The sequence below is a fragment of the Rhinopithecus roxellana genome, chromosome 12 (assembly GCF_007565055.1).
Source record: "Rhinopithecus roxellana isolate Shanxi Qingling chromosome 12, ASM756505v1, whole genome shotgun sequence".
Lineage (NCBI taxonomy): Eukaryota > Metazoa > Chordata > Mammalia > Primates > Cercopithecidae > Rhinopithecus > Rhinopithecus roxellana.
Window position 1 is genome coordinate 135,474,818 of NC_044560.1, and position 24,428 is coordinate 135,499,245.

At 47.8% G+C, this 24,428-nt stretch overlaps 1 long non-coding RNA gene across 2 annotated transcripts; it reads left to right on the forward strand.

Moving 5' to 3' along the window:
* Positions 1-3,352: 3,352 nt before the first annotated feature.
* On the forward strand, positions 3,353-21,885 carry LOC115892328. Of its 2 annotated transcripts, none has more exons than XR_004052215.1 (3): positions 3,353-3,658; positions 21,329-21,476; positions 21,572-21,885. It is a non-coding gene; the product is annotated as an uncharacterized LOC115892328 (long non-coding RNA). The 2 variants fall into 2 exon arrangements; XR_004052214.1 differs by having other exon boundaries at positions 21,332-21,476.
* The last annotated feature ends 2,543 nt before the right edge of the window (positions 21,886-24,428 follow it).

The window sequence follows — 24,428 nt, forward strand, 5'->3', positions numbered from 1 at the left end:
TCACAGGTCCAGGGCATCCTTGCTTCTCACTTCACAGCCACCTTTCCTTCCTGAATGCCTGCCCTTCAGACTTCCGTTTCCACAGAAACGGAAACCGACAGCCTTGCATAGAGAGTGGAACCAGTTCTCACAACTGCGTCAGGCCAAATTCCCATAATGAATCCCTTTTTTTTTTTTTTTTTTTTTTTTTTTTTGAGACGGAGTCTCTGCTCTGTTGCCCAGGCTAGAGTGCAGTGGCCTGATCTCGGCTCACTGCAAGCTCCGCCTCCCGGGTTCACCCCATTCTCCTGCCTCAGCCTCCTGAGTAGCTGGGACTACAGGCGCCGGCCATGACGGCTGGCTAATTTTTTGTATTTTTAGTAGAGACGGGTTTCACCATATTAGCCAGGATGGTCTTGATCTCCTGACCTCGTGATCAGCCCGTCTCGGCCTCCCAAAGTGCTGAGATTACAGGCGTGAGCCACCACACCCGGCCATGAATCCCTTCTTTTATATTGTGGTAGCTAGCTCCAAGATGGCGCCAGTGATCCTCACCTCCTGGTAGTGTCCTCCCACCATAAATCAGGGCTGACCTGTGCAACCGGTTATGGACTGCAGCAGTGACTCTGTGACTTCCCCATCTAGGTCATAAGAGACATTGCCACTGCCACCTTGGTCTCCTGCATTGATGGCTGCAGGGGAAGCCAGTTCATGTGTCAGGAGAGTATTCAGGCAGTGTGGGTGAAAGAGTACCTCGGTGCCGAGGCAAGAGACTGAAGGCACAGACTGTTTCAGTATAATGAAAAAAATAATTAGAATAAGAATAGTCAGAATACAAATTAGATATAGAGATGCTCATGGACAATTATCAATCATTATTATAAACATTATTAATCATTAGCTTTTAATATTACTCTTTGTTGCATTACTAATATAACCTAGGAATAACCGGCAGGTATAGGGTCAGGTGCTGAAGGGACATTGTGAGGAGTGAAGTAGAAGGCAAGAGGTGAGCCCTCTGTCATGCCGGCATAAGGGCCGCTTGAGGGCTCCTTGGTCAAGCGGTAGCGCCAGTATCTGGGAAGAAACCCATTCGTTAGCAGACCGCAAAAGGGAGTCTCCTTTCCTTGGAGGAGTCAGGGAACACTCTGCTCCACCAGCTTCTTGTGGAGGGCTGGATATTATCCAGGCCTGCCTGCAGTCATCCAGAGGCCTAAACCCCTCCCCGTGGTGCTGTGCTTCAATGGTCACGCTCCTTGTCCACTTTCATGCTCCTCCCATACTCCTGGTTCCTCTTTGAAGTTCATAGTAGTTTGCGGTAGAGGAAATAGTGAAAGTCTTAAAGTCTTTGATCTTTCTTATAACTGCAGAGAAGAAAACGCTGACGAAGGCTTCTCTCTCTCTCTCTCTCTCTCTCTCTCTCTCTCTCTCTCTCTCTCTCTCTCCTCTCTCTTCTCTCTCTCTCTCTCTCTCTCATCACTTAGAAGATTCACACTCCTTACCCTGCCCCCTTGTCTTGTAGGAAATAATTATCGGTGCACCCAGCCGTTCGCGGCCACTACCCGTCTCCGCATCTTGATGGTAGTGGTCCCCGGCGCCCAGCTGTTTTCTCTTTATCTCTTTGTCTTGTGTCTTTATTTATTATAATCTCTCCTCTCCGCACACAGGGAGAACACCCACTAAGCCCCGTAGGGTTGGACCCTACAAGCAGCCTTCAGAAAGGCCAGTGGGGCTGAGGAACTGAAGGCTTCTTTCAACAGCAGGCACAGCCTGCCAGTCAGGTGAAGGAGCCATCTTAGAAGCAGATCCTCCAGCCCTAATTGAACTTCCAGATGACTACAGCAGTCCCGGTCGACATCAATAGATAAATCAATAAATGCTTATTAGGGCTGGGCATGGTAGCTCATGCCTGTAATTCCAGCACTTTGGGAGGCCAAAGCAGCAGGATTGCTTGAGCCCAGGATTTCAACACCAACCAGGGCAACATAGTGAGACCCCCATCTCTAGAAAAAAATTTAAAACTTAGCCAGGCATGGTGGCTCATGCCTGTAATCCCAGCATTTTGGGAGGCCAAGGCAGGAGGATTGCTTGAGCCTAGGAGTTCAAGACCAGCCTGGGTAACACAGTGAGACCCCATTTCTGTTTTTTCTAATAAATAAAATAAAAATAATTTTAAAAATTAGCCGGGCATGATGGTGCATGCCTGTAGTCTTAGCTACTTAGGAGGCTGAGGCAGGAGGATCACTTGAGCCCAGCAGGTCAAGGCTGCAGTGAGCCATGATCGTACCAGTGCACTCCAGCCTGGGCAATTAATCAACATTCCAAATGCATCCTCAGGGACAGTAAATCTCTCAAATGCTGCCTCTACAGGGGAAAAAACCCAAAGGTCCTTAATGATGACTCAGAGAGAAGGTTGAAAGATGCTTGTCCGACAGTTTGAGTTATATATCCGTCTATCTATGTATTGGGGTTCACCAAGTATAAAAGCATCATTGCTATTACAGATATGAGGCACTCCAAGCCTGAGAGCCCTGAGGGTAGGGAGGTTACTCCAGGAGACCAGGAAGCAGGAAACATCCACACCCACAGTAACAGTAAGAATGACAGCTGCAGACCAGACCAGCCCTCTGCTGTGATGCTAGAGAGATGAGACTCCGCTGTGATCCCTGGCTCAGGCCCTCATGCCAAGACAGCTGTCTCTAATCTGCCGGTGACAGCCCAGCCAGCCCATTCTACTCAGGGAAATCATCAGTGCTGAGGGAAATCATCTGGAACCATCTGGGTCTGGTTATTTTTTACAAGTAGCCAAAATCCTGGGAAACTGATTTGTACAAACCACTAAATTTCCCTGGCTTATAAAATGGCAATAATCACAGTCTGGCTTCATAGAGCTATCGTGACAATTAAGTGGCTTCTGCAAATCAGGTACATGGAACCAGGATGGAATCCAGGTCTATGAGGTGCACATGAGGAAAGATTTTGAAATGAGCTCCAAAGGTCTTGGGATGCATGAAACCCTCATTATCTACACCTTTATTTACAAATCAATGCTTAATGGAGCTAAAGGCAAATCTTCACTTTAAGATTAGAAAAGATTAAGATTAAAATTAAGAAAACATAAACATATAATGAAAAGATACATACATACATATATATATATTTTTTAAAAACCCAAAACTGATAATGCAGTGACTAAGAGCAAATAATAAAATGACTAAGAGCAAATAATGTCAAAGCATTCACTTCTCATCAACCAGCAAATGTGAATGCCTTCAAAGCTTCCTGCCAACTTCCTCTACACAACCACACCCAAATGACAAATGCAGACACAAGAGCTTCTTTGCTTGGCTACTCTCTCCTACTTCATTTCCGTTCTCCCCACTCCCTACACCCCCTACTCCCCGCCCCGCCAAATCCACCCCGGCCCCTGCTGCCAAAACCCTGTGCATCCTGAACCTGGGAGTGTCCTTTAAGGAAGCCATACAAGGGAGCTCCCTGAGGTCCTTCCCTAAATGGCCTCTGACTCTCCTACCTGGAAGCAGAGCCCAAGAACGTTGAGCTGATGAAGAGGACTCTGGGCTTGGCCATGTATGGGAAAGCAGCCTGTTGCACGGCAAGAGTGACGCCATCTTGAAGCAAAACCGCCACGATGATTGATGTTTGACCCCCACATAACAAGGTGCTCTTTTTTCTTTCTTTCTTTTTCTTGTTTTTGTTTTTTATTTGCATGCAAAGTGTAAGCCAAGAGGCAGACTTGGCCCCAAGGTGGACAGTCCAGCGGGTGTGCAAAGCTGTTTCAGAACACACACAGAGAAAACAGGAGTAAGAGCAGTGCAGGTTTTAGGAAAAGAGCCGATTTTAGTTGAAAAGCAGAGGAAACCCCAGACGTTGCACACTTTTTAGACCTTAGTCTCACCTCTCTTGCAAGACTTAGTGCCTCCAACCTGCTCAGTGTGGACCCTGAGGTCCTTCCCACCTGGTGAGCCACGGGGGAGCAGAGTAACTTATGACCAAAAGGAATTGTTCTGAGGGTTGGTTAGTAAGCAGGAAAGAAAAAGGGAGAGAGAGAAGAAAAACCATGCAGGGGGGTTGGATGCATGCAAGGGAAGAAGGCGAGGCATAGACATCCCTTCCATCCGAGTCACGTGGCATCAAATATGTTACCAGTGGAAAATGTCTGAGTTACCTGCCGCAAATCCGGACAGGTCCGCAGCAACCTCAATTTTTGCCTCCTCAGAAGAAAGAATTCAACTGAAGGGCATAAGGCAGAAAAAGAGACCAAGGCAAGTTTCAGAGCAAGGTTGGAAGCTTATTAAAAAGCTTTAGAACAGGCCAGGTGCGGTGACTCAGGCCTGTAATCTCAACACTGGGAGGCCAAGGCAGGAGGATCATGAGGTCTGGAGTTTGAGACCAGCCTGGCCAACATGGTGAAACCCTGTCTCTACTAAAAATACAAAAAAAAATTAGCCAGGCATGGTGGCGGGCTCCTGTAATCCCAGCTACTCCAGAGGTTGAGGCAGGAGAATTGTTTGAACCTAGGAGGTGGAGGTTGCAGCCGAGACCACACCATTGCACTCCAACCTGGGCAACAAGAGCGAAACTAAGTCAAAAAAAAAAAAAAGAAAAAAAGCTTTATAACAGTAAGGAAAGGAAAGTGCACTTGGAAGAGGGCCAAGTAGGCCACTTGAGAAACCAAGTGCCTGGGCCAGGCGCGGTGGCTCAAGCCTGTAATCCCAGCACTTTGGGAGGCCGAGACAGGTGGATCACGAGGTCAGGAGATCGAGACCATCCTGGCTAACACTGTGAAACCCCATCTCTACTAAAAAATACAAAAAACTAGCCGGGCGAGGTGGCGGGCGCCTGTAGTCCCAGCTACTCGGGAGGCTGAGGCAGGAGAATGGCGTCAACCCGGGAGGCGGAGCTTGCAGTGAGCTTAGATCCGGCCACTGCACTCCAGCCCGGGTGACAGAGCGAGACTCCGTCTCAAAAAAAAAAAGAAAGAAACCAAGTGCCTGACCTCCACGTACCAAGGTACTCTGCAACAAACTCTTTAAACAATGCCTATAGCAGAGACAACCCCTCAAAAAGATGCTCATCCAACCTCCCCACGGGTCACATGTTTCAGCAAGAACATCTGAGACATGACCAGCTACACATGTTTTAGCCTAAAAGCTTGCTATATAAAAGGATAATTTCTGTAGGGCTGGTGCAGGGATCCACCATCTCATGGCCACCTGAGACATTGCTTATGTTTGTAAATCCCTGTGAAATGTTTCTTCCTGAGAAACTGGATGTATGGGACTCTCAGCTCCCTGGGCCTTTGGGGTAGGTTTGCATAGACCTGCTTACCACAGAACATCATGTGACTTACTTTTACCAACAGAATTAGGTTGGAGTGATGGCGTGCCAGTTTCAAGCCTGGGCCTCCACTGAGAGGAATGCAAATTGTCTGCATATTTCCACTTGTACTTTTGTGGAGATTTTGTTTTGGGATGGGGCGGGGGCAGGGTCTTACTCTGTTGGTCAGGCTGGAGTGTGGTGGCACCATCATAGCCCACTTCAAGCTCAAGCTCCCTGGCTCAAGCAATCTTCCCATCTCAGCCTCTCAAGTAGCTGGGACTACAGGCACACACCATCACACTGGCTAATTTTTAAATTTTTTGTAGAGATCAGGTCTTACTATGTTGCCCAGGCTAGTCTGGAACTCCTGGACTCAACCGATCCTCTGGTCTTGGCTGCCTAAAGTGCTGGTATTACTGGAGTGAGCCACCACATCTGGCCACTTGTAAGTTTATACCTCTGTGAGAACAAACCCAAGCTAGCCTATTGGAAAATGAAAACCTCACAGAGACCAACCAATCCAGTCATTGCAGACAAGACCAACCTAGACAAGACCAGCTGACAGCTGAGTTCTAGACATATGAGAAGGTACAGATGAGCCCAGAAGAACCATCCAGCCAAGCCCAGCCTAAATGGCCCTCACACAAACTCAGAAGCTAAAAAATCATGCTACTGAGCTTTGGGGTGGTTTGTTACACAGCATTATTGTAACTAACCAATATAAGAAACCTGCAACTGCTCAGCCAAGTCCTAAAGCTAGCCTGCTTGGATTTGAAACCCATCTCCATTATCTGTCCACCGAGTGACTTAACCTCCCTGCACCTTAGATCTCTCCTCTATAAAATGAGATAAGACAGGTTTAACCCAACAAGATGGTTCCATCATTCAGGAGCCGACAGTTTTTGGGGTTCCTCTTGCTCTGTGTAAGAAAGAGACAACAATGACCAAGACAGACTGGGCATGGTGGCTTATGCCTGTAATCCCAGCACTTTGGGAGGCCAAGGTGGGAGGATTGATTGGGCCAAGGAGTTGGAGGCCAGCCTGGGCAACATAGCAAGACCCCATCTCTAAAAATAAAATAAAATAAAACAAGAACTCAGGAGGCGGAGGTTGCAGTGAGCCAAGATTGTGCCATTGCACTCCAGCCTGGGCGACAAGAGCAAAACTCCGTCTCAAAAAAAAAAATTAAAAATTAGCCAGGGGTGGTAGCTCATGCCTATAGGTCCAGCACTTTGGGAGGCCAAGGTGGGAGGATCACCTAAGCCCAGGAGTTTGAGGCTGAAGTGAGCTATGATCACCCCACTGCACTCCAGCCTGGGCAACAGAGCCCAGGTTTACACTGTCTGTAAAAAAACAAAACAGTGACTAAGAAAAAGTTCCACATGCATAAAAAGCAAACAGGTCTACAATATGAAGTCAGGTAGAGAGAAGTAAGTGCTCTGAAGAGAAGCACAGCCGACTAAAGGATGGAGGCTGTGATGGGGAGAAGAGATACTGCTTTTGATAAGGTGGTAAAGGACACCCACCAAGAGGAGATGACATCCCAGTCACGTGTGAATGAGGAAGGCGAGGAAGCCACACAGAGACAGGGAGGGAGGCTTTCCCAGCAGAGGGAATGGTGGTGCCAAGGTGTAGAATGGGCCTGAGATTGGTGTGCGTAAGCGATAGAAAGAAGGCTGGCAAGAAGAGGCAAGTGGGAGAACGGCAGGAGGTGGCATCTAAGAGGCAGGCACAGATCAGAGTATGGGGATAATGGATTTTGGATTTTTTTGTTTGTTTGTTTATGTTTTTGTTTAGAGACAGAATCTTGCTCTGTCACCCAGGCTGGAGTGCAGTGGCACAATCTTGGTTCACTGCAACCTCCACCTCCTGGGTTCAAGTGATTCTCCTGCCTCAGCCTCCAGAGTATCTGGGATTACAGGCATGCACCACCACACCTGGCTAATTTTTTGTATTTTTAGTAGAGACAGGGTTTTGCCATATTGCCCAAGCTGATCTCAAACTCCTGAATGCAGGTGATCCACCCACCTCAGCCTCCCAAAGTGCTGGGATTACAGGGGTGAGCCACCGTGTCCGGTCTTTTTTTTTTTTAAGCCAGGGTCTCACCCTGTCACCCAGGCTGGAGTATAGTGGCACAATCATGGCTTGCTGAAGTCTCAACCTCCTGGGCTCAAGCTGTTCTCCTGCCTTAGCCTCCCAAGTAGCTGAGACTACAGGCAAAGGCCACTCCTAGCTTCGAGTGTGGATTTTATTGGGATTAAATGAGTTGTCCACCTAGGTAACAGACAGAGAGAGGCTCTCTAAAAGAAACAAAAATTGGTTGGGTGAGGTGGCTCACGTCTGTAATCCTAGCACTTTGGGAGGCCGAGGCGGGTGGATCACTTGAGGTCAGGAGTTCGCGACCAGCCTGGCCAACATGGCAAAACCCCATCTCTACTAAAAATACAAAAATTAGTCAGTCATGGTGGCGGGTGCCTGTAATCCCCAACTGCTTGGGAGGCTGAGGCAGGAGAATCACTTGAACCTGGCGGGTGGAGGTTACAGTGAGCCAAGATCATGCCACTTCACTCCAACCTGGGTGAAAGAGTGAAACTGCATCTCAAAAAAAAAAAAAAAAGTTTATTCAAGAACAGAGAATTGCAATGGGAATAGGAGTTTTATACATATTCAGGGAGGTAAAAGAAGACAAAGGTTTTTAAAGAAAAAAAAATGGGGAGAATTACATAATGGTTTTGAAATAATCATCCTTGGCTAGAAAAATGAATCACAATGATGCCAGTCTGGGGTTGGACAGGCAGTTGCTGGGCAAATGTCCTTGCAGAAGTATTTTTCTGTGTAAGTTTGCAATGGCCTTTGTGTATGGTTGTGGTTTTTGCAGGTTTTTGGGATAGTTTTTGTGATCAGGCACACAAGTATGAGAACCCTGTCTCCATGGCTTTCCCTCGTTCTGTTGGTCAGAGCTTTTTTTTTCTTTTTCTTTTTCTTTTTTTAAACATGAATGACTCCATTTTGAGTCTGACAACCTTCAAAAGTTCATACGTGCCTGGGTCATGGGGACTGCTCAGTAAATGCTAGCCTTCACTTTACTCTTGGAATTTTTACCTCCAAAATGCAGCATCTCCCCATTGCAGGGTCCTAAGAGGAAAAATCCCTGTAGAATGGAGGAGGAGACGCCAGGGAATCTTGACAAGGGAAACTTTCACGGTTGACTCTACATTTGAATATCTATAGCAGGATTGAGTCTGTGTATTATTTATGTGATTTTAAAAAGCCGGATGTGGTAGCTCACACCTGTAATTCCAGCACTTTGGGAGACTGAGGCAGGTGGATCACCTGAGGTCAGGAGTTTGAGACCAGCCTGGTCAACATACAGTGAAACCCCGTCTCCACCTCAAATGTAAAAATCAACCAGGCATGGTGGCGCACACTTGTGATCCCAGCTACTTGGGGGGCTGAGGCAGAAGAATCTCTTGAACCCAGAAGGCAGAGGTTGCAGTGAGCCAAGATCGCGTCACTACACTCTAGCCTGGTGACAGAGTGAGACTCTGTCTCAAAAAAAAAAAAAAAAAACTAAAAATTAGCCAGGCATGGTGGTGCACACCTGTGGTTCCAGCTACTTAGAAAGCTGAGGCATGAGGATCACTTTAACCTGGGAGGTCAATGCTGCTGTGAGCTGCGATCACACCACTGCACTCCAGGCAGAGCGAGACCTCGTCTCACAAAAAAAGGAAAAAATAAAGATAATGTTAAATATATGTTAGTAGATAAATGTTCACAAAAATCAAGTAGGGAGGGGTCATCATTAGTGTTGAAGGAAATGAGGAAGAGATTAATGGGTGTCTTAGTCCATTCTCATACTGCTATAAAGATACTACCTGGCTGGGTAAGGTGGCTCACGCCTGTAATCCCTACACTTTGGGAGGCCGAGGTGGGTAGATCACCTGAGGTCAGGAGTTCAAGACCAGCGTGGCCAATATGATGAAAACCCATCTCTACTAAAAATACAAAAAAAAAAAAAAAAAAAGCTGCCTGGTGCAGTGGCTCACGGCTGTAATCCCAGCACTTTGGGAGACCAGAGCAGGCGGATCACGAGGTCAGGAGATCAAGACCATCCTAGCTAACATGGTGAAACCCCGTCTCTACTAAAAACACAAAAAATTAGCCTGGCACGGTGGAAGGAGTCTGTAGTTCCAGCTACTTGGGAGGCTGAGGCAGGAGACGGAGCTTGCAGTGAGCCGAGATCGCGCCACTGCACTCCAGCCTGGGTGACAGAACGACACTCCGTCACAAAAAAAAAAAAAAAAAACAGCCGGGCATGGTGGCAGGCACCTGTAATCCTAGCTACTGAGGAGGCTGAGGCAAGAGAATCGCTTGAACCCAGGAGGCAGAGGTTGCAGTGAGCCAAGATCGGGCCACTGCACTCCAGCCTGGGCAACACGAGCGAAACTCTGTCTCAAAAAAAAAAAAAAAAAATACTACCTGAGACTGGGTAATTTACAAACAAAAGAGGTTTAATTGACTCGCAGTTCCGCATTGCTGGGGCAGCCTCAGGAAACTTACAATCATGGCGGAAGGGGAAGCAAGCACCTTCATCACAAGGCGGCAGCAGAAGAGACAGTGCAGGGGAAATGGCCACTTATAAACCATCAGATCTCATGAGAACTCCCTCACAATCATGAGAACCGCATGGGTGAACCACTCCCAAGATCGAATCACTCCCACCAGGTGCCTCCCTCCACATGTGGGGATTACAATTTAAGATGAGGTCTAGGGGGACACAGAGCTAAACCGTATCACTGGGGTTAATATTTACAAATTGCTCTGTGAACCCCAAAAATCTGAGACAGGTCTCAGTTAATTCAGAAAGTTAATTAGGAGACCAAGGTTGAGGATGCATGCACATGACACAGCCTCAGGAGGTCCTAGTGACATGGGCCCAAGGTGATAGGGGCACAGCTTGGTTTTATACATTTTAGGAAGACATGAGACATCAATCAGTAGGTGTAGGATGTACATTGGTTCAATCCAGAAAGGTGGGACAACTCGAGGCGCAGGCAGGAAACTGGTAGCAAGGAGGGGGCTTCCAGGACGTGGGTAGATAAGAGAGAAGTGGTTGCATCCGTTTTTTTTGAAACGGAGTCTCACTCTGTCACCCAGGCTGGAGTACAGTGGCACTATCTCAGCTCACTGCAACCTCCACCTCCTGGGTTCAAGAAATTCTCCTGCCACAGCCTCCCAAGTAGCTGGGATTCCAGGCGCCCACCACCACACCCAGCTGATTTTTGTATGTTTTAGTAGGGCAAGGATTTTGTCATGTTGGCCAGACTGGTCTTGAACTCCTGACCTCAGATGATCTGCCTTGCCTTGGCCTTCCAAAGTGCTGGGATTATAGGCATGAGCCACTGCGCCCGGCAGTTTGCATTCTTTTTTTTTTTGAGACAGAGTGTCCCAGGCTGGAGTGTAGTGGCACAATCTCACCTCACTGCAACCTCTGCCTCCCGGGTTCAAGTGATTCTTCTGCCTCAGCCTCCCGAGTAACTGGGATTACTGGCGCCCACCACCACGCCTGGCTAATTTTTGCATTTTTAGTAGAGACGGGGGTTTCGCTATGTTGGCCAGGCTGGTCTGGAACCCCTGACCTCAGGTGATCCAATCACCTCGAACTCCCAAGGTGCTAGGATTACAAGCATAAGCCACCATGCAGGCAGCTGCATTCTTTGGAGTTTCTGATTAGCCTCTCCAAATGAGGCAATGAGATGTGCATTTATCTCAGTGAGCAGAGGGGTGACTTTGAATAGAATGGGAGGCAGGTTCGCCCTAAGCTGTTCCCAGCTTGACTTTTCCCTTTAGCTTTGGTGATTTGGAGGCCCCAATATTTATTTTCCTTTCACAGCTCAGAACTGTGCTTGGTGCCATGAGTGTTTGTCCCGTAGCTGTTGGTAAATGCAGGATGGACACGGCAGGGAGAAGGAACAGCAAGTGCAAAGGTTCTGAGAAGGGAATGGGACTCTGTGGCTAAGGCTCATCCAGGAGACCCGCATGGCTGCAGTAGAGCAGGCAGTGGGTAGTGCAAGGAGGTGTGGTCAGCACAGTGGCCAGGGTCAGACCCTGCAGAGCCTGTGGGCATGCCAAGGGCATAGTGCTTCCACTAAATGAGAAAAGAAGCCACTGGAGTGTTTCAAAAGTTAACAGTTCTTGGCTAGGCATGGTGGCTTTTGCCTGTAATCCCAACTCTTTGGGCGGCCAAGGCAGGAGAATTGCTTGAGCCCAGGAGTTCAAGACCAACCTGGGCAACAAAGTGAGACCTCGTCTCTACAAAAAATTAGCCAGGCATAGTGGTGCACACCAGTAGTCCCAGCTACTCTCCAGACTGAACTGGCAGGATTGCTTGATCCTGGGAGGTCAAGACTGCAGTGAGCTATGATCACGCCACTGCACTCCAACCTGAGTGACAGAGTGAGACCCTGTTTCAAGACAGAAAAAAACTAATAATATTGTTAAATGAAATTTACCAGAGGCCACTAGTTTGGACCAACCTCCTGCACAAGACCCAACAGACCAAACCAAAATGGAGTCACTCGTGCCAACTTCCACATCACCAAGTGAAAACTGACTTGTTTATCTGACCTTCCAAGAAATCAGGAGACTGAAAGATAATAGCCAAGTCCCCAAGCAGGCCCGTTTCAGCCTGCATGATAAGAAAATCCCCTGTCCTTTAACCTTTACAAGGAAAGTCATTTTGAAGTGGCCAATCTACTTTTTCTTCTCTGTTTCTGCAGTCTCTGCCCTTTCTGTCTATAAAACCAACTTCCTCTGCTTGACTCATCAGAACACTCATTTTATCTTTTATAATTTGGTGTTGCCTAATTCTAAAATCACAAATAAAAACCAGTTAAGATCTTTAAGCAGGCTGGGCACAGTGGCTCATGACTGTAATTCCGGCACTTTGAGAGGCCGAGGCAGGTGGATCACTTGAGGTCAGGAGTTCGAGACCAGCCTGGCCAACATGGTGAAACCCCGTCTTTACTAAAGATACAAAAATTAGCCAGACGTGGTAGTGCGTGCTTGTAATCCCAGCAACTTGGGAGGCTGAAGCAGGAGAGAATCTATAAGCAAATTTGTTGTGCTTTTGTCTTTTGGCAGTTCAAGGACTGAACACTTTCTTTTTTATTTTTATTTTTTGAGACGGAGTCTTGCTCTGTCACCAGGCTGGAGTGCAGTGGGACAATCTCGGCTTACTGCAACCTCTACCTCCTGGGTTCAAGCAATTATCTTGCCTCAGCCTCCCGAGTGGCAGGGACTACAGGCACCCAGCACCGCGCATGGCTAATTTTTGTATTTTTATTAGAGATGGGGTTTCACCATGTTGGTCAGGCTGGTCTCGAAATCCTGACCTCGTGATCTGCCTGCCTCGGCCTCCCAAAATGCTGAGATTACAGGCGTGAGCCACTGTGTCTGGCCGGACTAAGCACTTTCACCTTATGTTTTTCTATCTCCAAACTCATCCACAATCTCACCCAGCTTGGACTCACCCCTGGCAGTTCACCTCTGCCCTGACCTTGCTTTAGCAATGATCTTTCCTTTCATTCATCCCTTCTTTTGGGGCCTTTCCATGACTCTAGACTCTGAGGGTACAACAGTGAATAACGCAAACTCAGATCCTGCCCAGAACATTCCCTAACACACAGTAGGTGTTCATTAAAAGTTTTTAGAATGAGTAAGCATCGTTTTTTTTTTTTTTTTTTTTTTTTTTGAGACGAAGTCTCGCTCTGTCGCCCAGGCTGGAGTGCAGTGGCCGGATCTCAGCTCACTGCAAGCTCCGCCTCCCGGGTTTACGCCATTCTCCTGCCTCAGCCTCCTGAGTAGCTGGGACTACAGGCGCCCGCCACCTCGCCCGGCTAGTTTTTTGTATTTTTTTTTTTAGTAGAGACGGGGTTTCACCATGTTAGCCAGGATGGTCTCGAACTCCTGACCTCGTGATCCACCCGTCTCGGCCTCCCAAAGTGCTGGGATTACAGGCTTGAGCCACCGCGCCCGGCCAGCATCGTTTTTTTAAGTCCCTATTAACAAAAGAAAAAGTTGACATCCTTGATACGTGACCCTCCAATTTTGCCTTTGAAGCTTCCTGGTTCACAGTCTCCAAACTGGTTTACAGGACAAAGTCCCAACGCCAAGGTTCTTTCCCAAATGGGCCTGACCTAATTCCCCAGCCTCATCTCCCTGCTCCCTCCCAGGAAGCTGCACTCAGTTCCCGACACAAGGCAGGTTGGCTCAGGCCTCTGCACGTGCTCCTTGTTATTTAAGATCCTGTTCCTGGTCTTATCCATCACGACCTCTGAGAAGATGCCTGGAAACCCAGACAGAGCTGTGTCACTGTCTCTGCTGCAGATTTAGCTGAATGTTGGTGCAAGTGCTTTTGCCAAATAGCGTTAGTACTTCCCGAGAGTCCAGACAGGGCTGGAGGCTGATGCCTAGCCGACATTGCTGCTCCAAGCCGCCAGAGGGCGCATGGAAAACACCAATCTGACTTGCAGGGTGAGAATCCTACAGAAGCTCTAAGTTGCTCTTAGAATTAACAGTCAACGTGCCACTGTTTTTGTTTTGTTTGTTTTGAGGCAGGGTCTCGCTCTGTCACCCAGGCTAGAGTGCAGTGGCGCAATCTCGGCTCTCTGCAGCCTCGTCATCCTGGGCTCAAGTGAACCTCTCACCTTCTGACACAGAAAAGTTGACTTTCAGTGGTTCATTGTTAACCCATGTTCATGAGTTTCTTGTGATGTGCTAGTTTATTGCTAATATTTAGGATTCCTGTTGATCCTAATAAATTCCTAATTGTAGTTCTTGTTTCATCGGTTCACTATGAACCAGTGGATGATGTCTCACTCTTATCCCTGATGCACACTGGCACTTTTATATGAAGTGCCCTTGAGGACACTAGTGATGATGGTTGTCACTAGAGTGGTACTTGCATTCTGGATTATCTCACTGCACTTCAGCTTTCTAGGTGAGCACTCAGCCTCCCTAAAGCTGAGACCACAGGTGCGTACCACTCAGCTAATTTCTGTAATTTTAGCAGAGATGGGGTCTCACTATGTTGCCCAAACTGGGCAAACTCATAGGCTGAAGTGATCCTCCCACTTCAGCCTCGCATAGGGCTGGGATTACAGGCATGAGCCACCGCGTCCCCACCAAGATGCCACTGTTTTTTGTTTGTTTGTTAAATAATAAGGAGCACATGCAGAGGCCTGAGCCAACCTGCCTTGTGTCGGCTTAGGGGGCTTTTTTTGTTTTTGAGGGGAGGTTTTTTTTTTTTTTTTTTAGACGGAGTCTCACTCAGTCGCCCAGGCTGGAGTGCAGTGGCGCTATCTCGGCTCACTGCAAGCTCCGCCTCCCGGGTTCATGCCATTCTTCTGCCTCAGCCTCCCGAGTAGCTGGGACTACAGGTGCCTGCCACCGTGCCCGGCTAATTTTTTGTATTTTTAGTAGAGACGGGGTTTCACTGTGGTCTCGATCTCCTGACCTTGTGATCCACCCGCCTCGGCCTCCCAAAGTGCTAGGATTACAAGCGTGCGCCACTATGCCTGGCTAATTTTTTTTTGTATTTTTAGTAGAGATGGGTTTTCACCATGTTGGCCAGGCTGGTCTCGAACTCCTGACTTCAAGAGATCTGCCTGCCTTGGCCTTCCAAAGTACTGGGATTACAAGCGTAAGTCACTGTGCCTGGCCAGTGCCACTGTTTTTGAGGTAGGAGGCTGGACTCAACTCCAGAGATAGGACTTGGGTATGGAACCAAATTGAGGACTAGCTAAGCAGTTTCCCATAATACATGCCCACCAGCGTGCCATGTCAGTTTACCGTTGTCGTGGCAACACCTGGGAGTTACTGCCCCTTTCCATGCCAATAACCCTACAAGCCAAAAGTCATTACCCCTTCCCTAGAAATTTCTGCGTAAACCACCCCTTAATCTATATGTAATTGAAAGTAAGTATCAGGCCGGGCACGCTGGCTCATGCCTGAAATCCCAGCATTTTGGGAGTCTGAGGCTGGCGGATCATCTGAGGTCAGGAGTTTGAGACTAGCCTGGCCAACATAGTGAAACCCCATCTCTACTAATAATATAAAAGTTAGCCAGGCATGGTGGAGCCCGCCTGTAATCCCAGCTACTCAGGAGGCTGAAATAGGAGAATTACTTGAACCCGGGAGGGGGAGGTTGCAGCGAGCCGAGATGGCGCCACTACACTCCAGCCTGGGTGACAGAGTGAGACTTTTGTCTGGGAAAAAAAAAAAAAATCTATTTACAAGGGTGGAAGCAGTGGGTAGAAAGATACAGGCAGTCCAAGGCAATCGCACATCAGGAAGGGAGCTGGGGAAATAAATACCCACCCTCCAGTTTCTTGCCAGTGTCTCCCCATTGGGCAAACTGATGCAGAAAGCTAGAGGTTCAGAAAGCCCATTGTGGTTCATGCTGATCCCAAGGTATAGTCAGACTCCCATGAGTATGGTGGGGAGAGGCGGAGAGTGGACCTGAAGAGGCAAACAAAAAATATCCAGCATAGGCCGGGCAGAGCAGCTCACACCTGTAATTCCAGCACTTTGGGAGGCTGAGGCATGAAGAACACTTGAGGCCAGGAGTTCAAGACCAGCCTGGAAAACATAATGAGACTACTCTCTACCAAAAAAAAATTGTTTTTAATTAGCCTGGCATGGTGGCGTGCACCTGTAATTCCAGTTATTTCCAAGGCTGAGGTGGGAGGATCGCTTGAGCCTAGGAGTTTGAGGCTGTAGTGAGCTATGATTATACCACTGCACTACAGCCTGGGCAACAGAGTGAGACCCTGCCTCAAAAAAAAAGGGGGGGGGGGAAGAAAAGAAAAAAGAAAAAAATCCAGCATAGTGTTATATTTGTATTGTTATTGTATTTCTTATTGTGGCCCATGAGGCCCTTCAAGGTCTAGGCTTAACCTCTGCTTCCTCTTCCCACCCCACCCACTACACTCCTCTCTCAAACCCAGGGATTGACTGGGAAGGGATGGGAGAGAACCTTCTGGAATGATGGTGTTGCTCTGACTCAAGATAAGGATTCGGGTGGCAAGGGCCGCACATTTGTCAGAATTCCTCTAACAAAGTGCTTAAGTTTTGTGCCTTTCAGCATATGTAAATTTTACCTGAAGAGGAAAAACTAAATAAATATGCATTTCAACTTACTTTGAAATGCATCGAAAAGGCAAGAAGGAGTGATGGATAGATGGATGGAAAGGTGGGTAAATACTTGATAAAGCAAGTTGAGTAAGATGTTAATTAATTTAGATTCTAGGTGATGGGGCCAGGCACGGTGGCTCGTGACTGTAATCCCAGCACTTTGGGAGACCAAGGCAGGCAGATGGCTTGAGTTCAGGAGTTTGAGACCAGCCTGGGCAACAGAGCGAAATCTACAAAAAAAAAAAAAAAAAAAAAAATAGCCAGGCATGGTGGCGCACGCCCCTAGTCCCAACTGCTCAGGAGGCTGAGGTAGGAGGATCACCTGAGCCAGAGAAGTCGAGGATGAAGCAAGCCAAGATCGCACCACTGCACTCCAGCCTGGGCGATGCGAGTGAGACCCTGTGTCCAAAGATAAAACAAAAATAGAGCTGGGCATGGTGGCTCACCCCTGTAATCCCAGCATTTTGAGAGGCCAAGATGGGTGAATCACTTGAGGCCAGGAGTTCAAGACTAGCCTGGCCAACATGGTGAAACCCCATCTCTACTAAAAATACAAAAATTAGCCAGGCGTGGTGGTAAGCATCTGTAATCCCAGCTACTCAGAAGGCTGAGACAGGAGAATCGTTTGAACCTGGGAGGTGAAGTTTGCAGTGAGTCCAGATCACACCACTGCACTCCAGCCTGGGTGACAGAGTGTGACTCTGTCTCAAAAATAATAATAATAATAATAATAGAATCTAGGTGATGGGTATATATGAGTGTTCAGTGTAAGATTATTTTAACTTCTCTATGTTCTAAGTTATTCATTTTAAACATCTGTGCAAAAGTAAAAATAAAAATTTGGGAAAGTGTTGAGTCAGCAGAGGAATTTAGATTGGATTGATTGGTTGGAGGAACCAAGAAGAAATGAATTGCTCTGGGACTTTCCACAGAAACCACAACCACTTCCCTGCAGCATAGAGCAGGCCTCCAGGAATGAACTGTGCCAGCTGTCAAGTCTCAGTTCTCAAGAAAGCCTGTCAGGAAAAAAGTGCAGAGAAGAGAAAGAGACAGCACCCTTCTTTCTCAGAAATCCTGTGATGAACAGATCTGCCTAACATCTAAAGTCATGCACTATTCATTTGAAAGACTGTTATTGAAACCCTCCTCTGCGCCCAGCCCTGAGCTGTGTGTGCGGCACTGACAATATGGCTCCAGCACTTCCCTCAGGAGACTCAAAGTCCAGGGGCAGAGACAGACACATCTTCCAGTGTTATGGTTTGGCTCCTTGTCCCCACCCAAATCTCATCTCGAATTGTAATCCCCACGTGTGAGGGAATGACCTGGTGGGAGGTGACTGGATCATGGGGGCGGTTTCCCCCATGCTGTTCTTGTGATAATGAGGGAGGTTTCACGAGATCTGATGGTTTAAAAGTAGCAAGTTCCCTTGCACTCTCTCTCTATCTCTCTCTCTCTTACTCTGCTGCCACCTTGTAAGACATGCCTTACTTCCCCTTGACCTTCTGCCATAATTGTAAGTTTCCTGAGGCCTCCCCAGCCATGCAGAATTGTGAGTCAATTAAAGCTCTTTTCTGTCCAAACGCATTGGCTCATACCTGTAATCCCAGCACTTTGGGAGTTCAAAGTGGGTAGATCACCTAAGGTCAGGAGTTCAAGACCAGCCTGGCCAACATGGTGAAACCCAGTATCTCCTGAAAATGCAAAAATTAGCCAGGCATGGTGGCAGACACCTGTAACCCCTGCTACTTGGGAGACTGAGGCAGGAGAATCACTTCAACCCGGGAGGTGAAGGTTACACTGAGCCGAGATCTCTCCACTGCACTCCAGCCTGGGTGACAGAGTAAGACCCTATCTCAAAAAAAAAAAAAAAAAAAAAAAAAGAAATTAAAGGCCTGGCATGATGGCTCATGACTGTAATCCCAACATTTTGGGAGGCTGAGCCAGGTGGATCACAAGGTCAGGAGTTCAAGACCAGCCTGACCAACATGGTGAAACCCTGTCTCTACTGAAAAATACAAAAATTAGCTGGGCATGGTGGCACACGCCTGTAATCCCAGCTACTCAGGAGGCTGAGACAGGAGAATCACTTGAACCTGGAAGGCACAGGTTGCAGTGAGCTGAGATTGTGCCACTGCACTCCAGCCTGGGCAACAGAGCAAGACTGTGTGTTAAAAAAAAATTAATTTAAAAAAATAAAAACCTCTTTTTTTTTTAATCAATCACCCAGCCTCAGGTAGTATCTTTATAGCAGTGTGAGAATGGACCAATACACCCAGATAGCAACAATCCCAAGTGATCAAAACAATAAGGGGGGAAGCCCCAAATGAGGCATGTGACCCAGACTGGTAGTCAGGAAAGCTACCTGATGGAGAAGATATCCAAGCTGAGTCTTGAAGAAAGAGTAGGTGTCAGCCAGGTAGAGAGAGAGAGAGACAATGGAAAAGCATTCCAGGCAGAAGGAACAGCACCTGCAAAGGCCTGGGAGTGAGCAGAAGAGTTTGATGCTTGCAGTAAACTGAGAAGTTCAGTGTCATTGGAATGTGAAAGGAAGCAAAGGGTAGGGAGGGGTTAAAGGCAAGCATGCAGCAGTCACCAGTTCCTGTGTGGGCTTGTAAGCCATGGTAGGGCATTGGAATCTTACCGAGAGTGCTGGGGAGTCACAACAGGGTTACAATCAGTGGGAGGACTTCTCCAGTTTGCAAATGATTCCAATTGCAGAACAAGGGAAGGAGATAAGGGAACGTATCAGTCAGGATTGGCTAAGTTATGCTGTAGTGACAAACAGCTCCAGAATTCAGTGACTCAAAACAACAATGGTTGGCTAGGTGCAGTAACTCATACCTGGAATCCCAGAACTTTCAGAGGCCAAGGAGCGAGAACTGCTTGAGGCCAGGAGTTCAAGACCAGCCTGAGCAACATAGTGAGATTCCATCTCTACAAAAAAAACTTTTAAAAATTACCTGGGCATAGTGGTGCACACCTGTAGTCCCATCTACTCAGAAGCCTGAGACAGGAGGATTTCTTGAGCCCAGGAGTTCAAGGTTACCATGAGCCATTATCGCACCACTGCTCTCCAGCCTGGATGACAAAGCAAGACCCCATCTCAAAAGAAAAATGAATAAATTTTAAAACTAAATTTTCTGACCAGGCACAGTGGTGCATGATTGTAATCCCAGCACTTTGGGAGGCCAAGGTGGGAGAATAATTTGAGCTCAGAAGCTTGAGACCAGCCTGGGTAACATAGCAAAACCCCATCTCTACATAAAAAAATACAAAATTAGCCAGGTATGGTGGAACATGCCTGTAGTCCTAGCTACTCAGGAGGCTGGGGTGGGAGGATTGCTTGAGCCCAGGAGGTGGAGGCTGCAGTGAGCTGTGATTGCACCAGTGTACTCCAGCCTAGGTGACAGAACGAGAACCTGTCTCAAAAAGAAATTTTTTTTTCTAGCAACCGCATTTTTTTAAATTTAATTATTTTTGAGACACAGTCTCGCTCTCTGGCCTCCCAAAGTGCTGGGATTACAAGCGTGAACCACTGCGCCCGGCTAGTTTTATTTTTATAATGCCCATAAAGCATCAGACTGTGTGAGCGCACCATCATAAGCATAACCAGTTCCCTCCTGATAAACATTTAGGTTACTCCTAATGTTTTGTTATTCCAAACACTACTGCAATTAACATCCTTGGGCAGACCTGACGTCGGCCACAGGCGTCCATGTCTACGTGTAAGACATATTCCTGAGAGAAAAACCTGCCAAGTCAGAAGCGATCTGCATTTGTCATTTAGAAAGACGTTTCCAAATTGCACCCCAATTTCCCTCCCCTGCAACTGATTGACCGACCATTTCTCAAAAGGGCTTTTTGAGCTCTCTCTCTCTCTTGCTGTCTCTGTATTTTCTTAATGTTTGACAGCAAGAAGATCGTCATGTCTTGCTTATGTAATTAAAATTAAACAAGCCCTTCGTTAAAAACACACAAACCCAGGAAGAGGAGAAACCAGCAAGGCCAGTTCAGGCAGATCCACCCTGCCCCTTGTCACACCTGCCTTGTCCCCCAGCAAGCCCTACCTGTGGCTGAAATCCATTTCTCACACATAGACCTCAGACATCAAACCTTGGAAAAAATACAGGAAAGAGATTTTGTAACTTTCCCCCTCTGTGACTTTCCATACGGCTAAATCCTCTCACTCTCTCTTCCCTTTCTTTCTCCTCCTCCTTTTTCTTCTTTCTCTCACTTCTGTTTTGGTGAGCTCTGTCATTAAAAACACTTTAAAGCCATGTCCAGCCTAATAAGTTATACAGAATCTGACTCTGTGTGTGTGTGTGAGACAGAGAGAGAGAGAGAGAGAGTCTCACTCTGTCGTCCAGGCTGGAGTGCAGTGGCACAATCACAGCTCACTGCAGCCTCCGCCTCCCAGGTTCAAGCGATTCTCCTGCCTCAGCCTCCCAAGTAGCTGGGATTACTGGTGCGCACCACCAAGCCTGGCTGAATTTTTTTTTTTTTTTTTGAGTTGGAGTCTCACTCTGTCACCTAGGTTGGAGTGTAGTGGCATGATCTCGGCTCATTGCAACCTCCGCCTCCCAGATTCAAGCAATTCTTCTGCCTCAGCCTCCTGAGTAACTGGGACTACAGAAGTGTGCCACCACGCCCAGCTAATTTTTGTATTTTTAGTTGAGACGGGTTTTCGCCATATTGGCCAGACTGGTCTCGAACTCCTGACCTCAGGTGATCTGCCCGCCTTGACCTCAGCCTCCCAAAGTGCTGGGATTACAGGCGTGAGCCACTACACCCACCAATTTTGGTGTATTTTTAGCAGAGATGGGGTTTCACCATCTTAGCCAGGCTGGTCTCGAACTCCTGACCTCAAGAGATCCACCCACCTCGGCCTCACAAAGCGCTGGGATTATGGATATGAGCCACCACACCTGGCCAGAATCTGGCAGTTTTAGCAGAAAGCAGAGGTAGGTGCTTAGAAGTAGAAACTAGATAAGCAAAACAATAATCGATTATGTTTTAAACACATTAAGCTCTTCATTTATCTTCTTTTCCTCAACAGAAGCAAGTAGCTGTCTGGAAGGAGATTGGAGGGATTGTGGTTGGGGAGCGGGAGTCTCAGGGCCCCTAATGGGTTTCAGAGGCCAAGACAGGTAAGGAGGTCATCCTCCCAAGAAGATGGGAAGGGTGGACAGTGACAGCTGCAAAAGATTGGTTACTTTCAGGGGGATGGATCCACTAAGTAAATAGATTACCAGCCCAGCCAACATAGCGAATCCCCATCTCTACTAAAAATACAAAAATTAGGTGGGTGTGGTGGCGGGCACCTGTAGTCCCAGCTACTGGAGAGGCTGAGGCAGGAGAATTGCTTGAACCCCGTGTTTGGACGAACGGAGGCAAGATGGCGCAGTTCCGGGTTCTTCACCGTCAGCTTTCTCGAGCCCGGGAAAGACACAGGTCGACTGCGCAGGCGCAACCCAACCTCCGACGGAGAAAAACCGGAACCCGCCTAGCCATGCCCACTGCCCGGCCCCCGACCTGCCTATGTCCCGCCCACTGCCCTCCCACTCCCAGGCCCAGGACATAAAAGCCGCTCCCGGCGGGCACGCTGCGCGCACTTCCTCAGCCCTCACACCTGTCCGGACCGTAGGAACTCCGCCTGAGAGCTCCACCGGGTGACTCCCCCGGCCTCCCCTGCCGGAGACAGACGGACCTCACCCCTCCCCCACACCTTCTTTCCTGAAGCCGGGGGACCAAAAATAAATGTGCAGTTTTGCTCCTAGCCTTGCCTACTCGCTGGTCATTTAATACTCGCCCTGGTTTCCTGGAAAGCAAATCAGCTTCCAAGAAAGCAAATCAGCTTCCTGGTGAGCCTAGAAAGCAAATCACCCAGGAGGCAGAAGTTGCAGTGAACCATGATGGTGTCACTGCACTCCAGCCTGGGCGACAGAGCGAGACTCTATCTCAAAAAAAAAAAAAAAAAAAAAAAAAAAAAAAACATTAGAAGCCAGATTTCTTTTTTTTTTTTTTTTTTTTTTTGAGACAGGATCTCGCTCTGTCGCCCAGGCTGGAGTGCAGTGACACCATCATGGTTCACTGCAACCTCGGACTCCAGGGCTAAAGTGATCCTCCCACCTCAGCACCCCCAAGTAGCTGGGACTACAGGCACGCACCACCACGCCCAGCTAATTTTTAGTGTATTTTTCGTAGAGACGAGGTTGCCCAGGATGGTCTCGAATTCCCGTACTCAGGGGATCCACCCACCTCAGCCTTCCAAAGTGCTGGGATTACAGGCGTGAGCCATTGTGCCCAGCCGAGTGGTAGAGATTTTAAGAGCTGGGATGAGTGGAAGATTGTTGGTCATTCGCGTTTTTAATCGGCTTTATCCAGAGAAGAAGGCAGCTTTCTTCTGTCTTCATGACAAGAGGTACTTTTACAACTGAGAGCTGAGTCATCTACCAAAGTTAGGCTCTCACCTTCCTCGGGGAGATAGGAGTAGTATCTCCTTTTATGTTCACATTTCAAAGAGATAGTTCCCTGGGTCCTGGTCACTCACACCTGTAATCCCAGCATTTTGAGAGGCCAAGGCAGGAAGATCGCTTTACCCCAGGAGTTCAAGACCAGCCTGGGCAACATAGTGAGAGCCCATTTCCTGGGCTATAAGTTGGCAAGAGACTTTTTATGTTATTTTATTTTTTGAGACGGAGTCTCGTTTCGTCACCCAGGCTGGAGTGCAATGGCACGATCTCGGCTCGCTGCAACCTCCGCCTCCCAGGTTCAAGCGATTCTTCTGCCTCAGCCTCCTGAGCAGCTGGGATTAAAGGCACTTGCCACCACACCTGGCTAATTTTTGTATTTTTAGTACAGACGGGGTTTCACCATATTGGTCCGGCTGGTCTTGAACTCCTGACTTCGTGATCCACCCACCTCAGCCTCCCAAAGTGCTGGAATTACAAGCGTGAGCCACCGCGCCTGGCCAAGACTTTTAAAGAGATTTATATCCATCTCAAATGGACAAAGAAATAACCTACAATGACAGGTTTTCTTAAGTAAATGCTCTAAGAAAAGGGAGGTAAGGGGCCTCTGTGGTTAGATCCTCTGGATTCTGAGGGCCTAGAGGCAGGAGGAAGCCTGTCTAAAGTTTAGTCAAGCTAAGGGAAACGTCATGGCAGTGTTGGTGCACTCTATAAACCTGACCTGCCCGCGTTGGAAGCTGAGCTCTACTGCTTAATAGCTGGGTGACCTGGGGCAACTTTCTCAACCTCTCTAGCCCTGATTTACCCATCTTGTAAAATGCAGATGATTAACACTTACTTCACAGGATGGTTTTGTAGATTAAATATATTCATCCAAGTACAGCGCTTAAAACAAGTACCTGGCACATAATAAATGTATTATTTGCTGTGGGTTAATTACTTCACCATTCTGAGCTTCAGTTTCCCCAATCATCCCATCTGAAACTATGTGGAAAAGTCAATGAGATGATGGCTGCAAACTGATAACGCAGACTGGGCATCTAGTAAGGCTGTCTTTAATCACTAACACAGCCGGGCACGGGACCTCACATCTGTAATCCCAGCACCTGGGAGGCAGAGGCAGAAGGATCAACTGAGCCTAGGAGTTCGAGACCAGCCTGGGTAACATAGTGAGATGTCAATCTCTACAATACAAATAAAAGTTAAATTAAAATTTAAAAATCACTGCCAGGCATGGTGACTCACACCTGCAATCCCAGCACTTTGGGAGGTCGAGGTGGGTGGATCACCTGAGGTCAGGAGTTTGAGACCAGCCTGACCACAGCCTGAGAAACCCCATCTCTACTAAAAATACAAAATTAGCCAGGCGTGGTGGCACATGCCTGTAATCCCAGCTACTCGGGAGGCTGAGGCAGGAGAGTGGCTTGAACCTGGGAGGTGGAG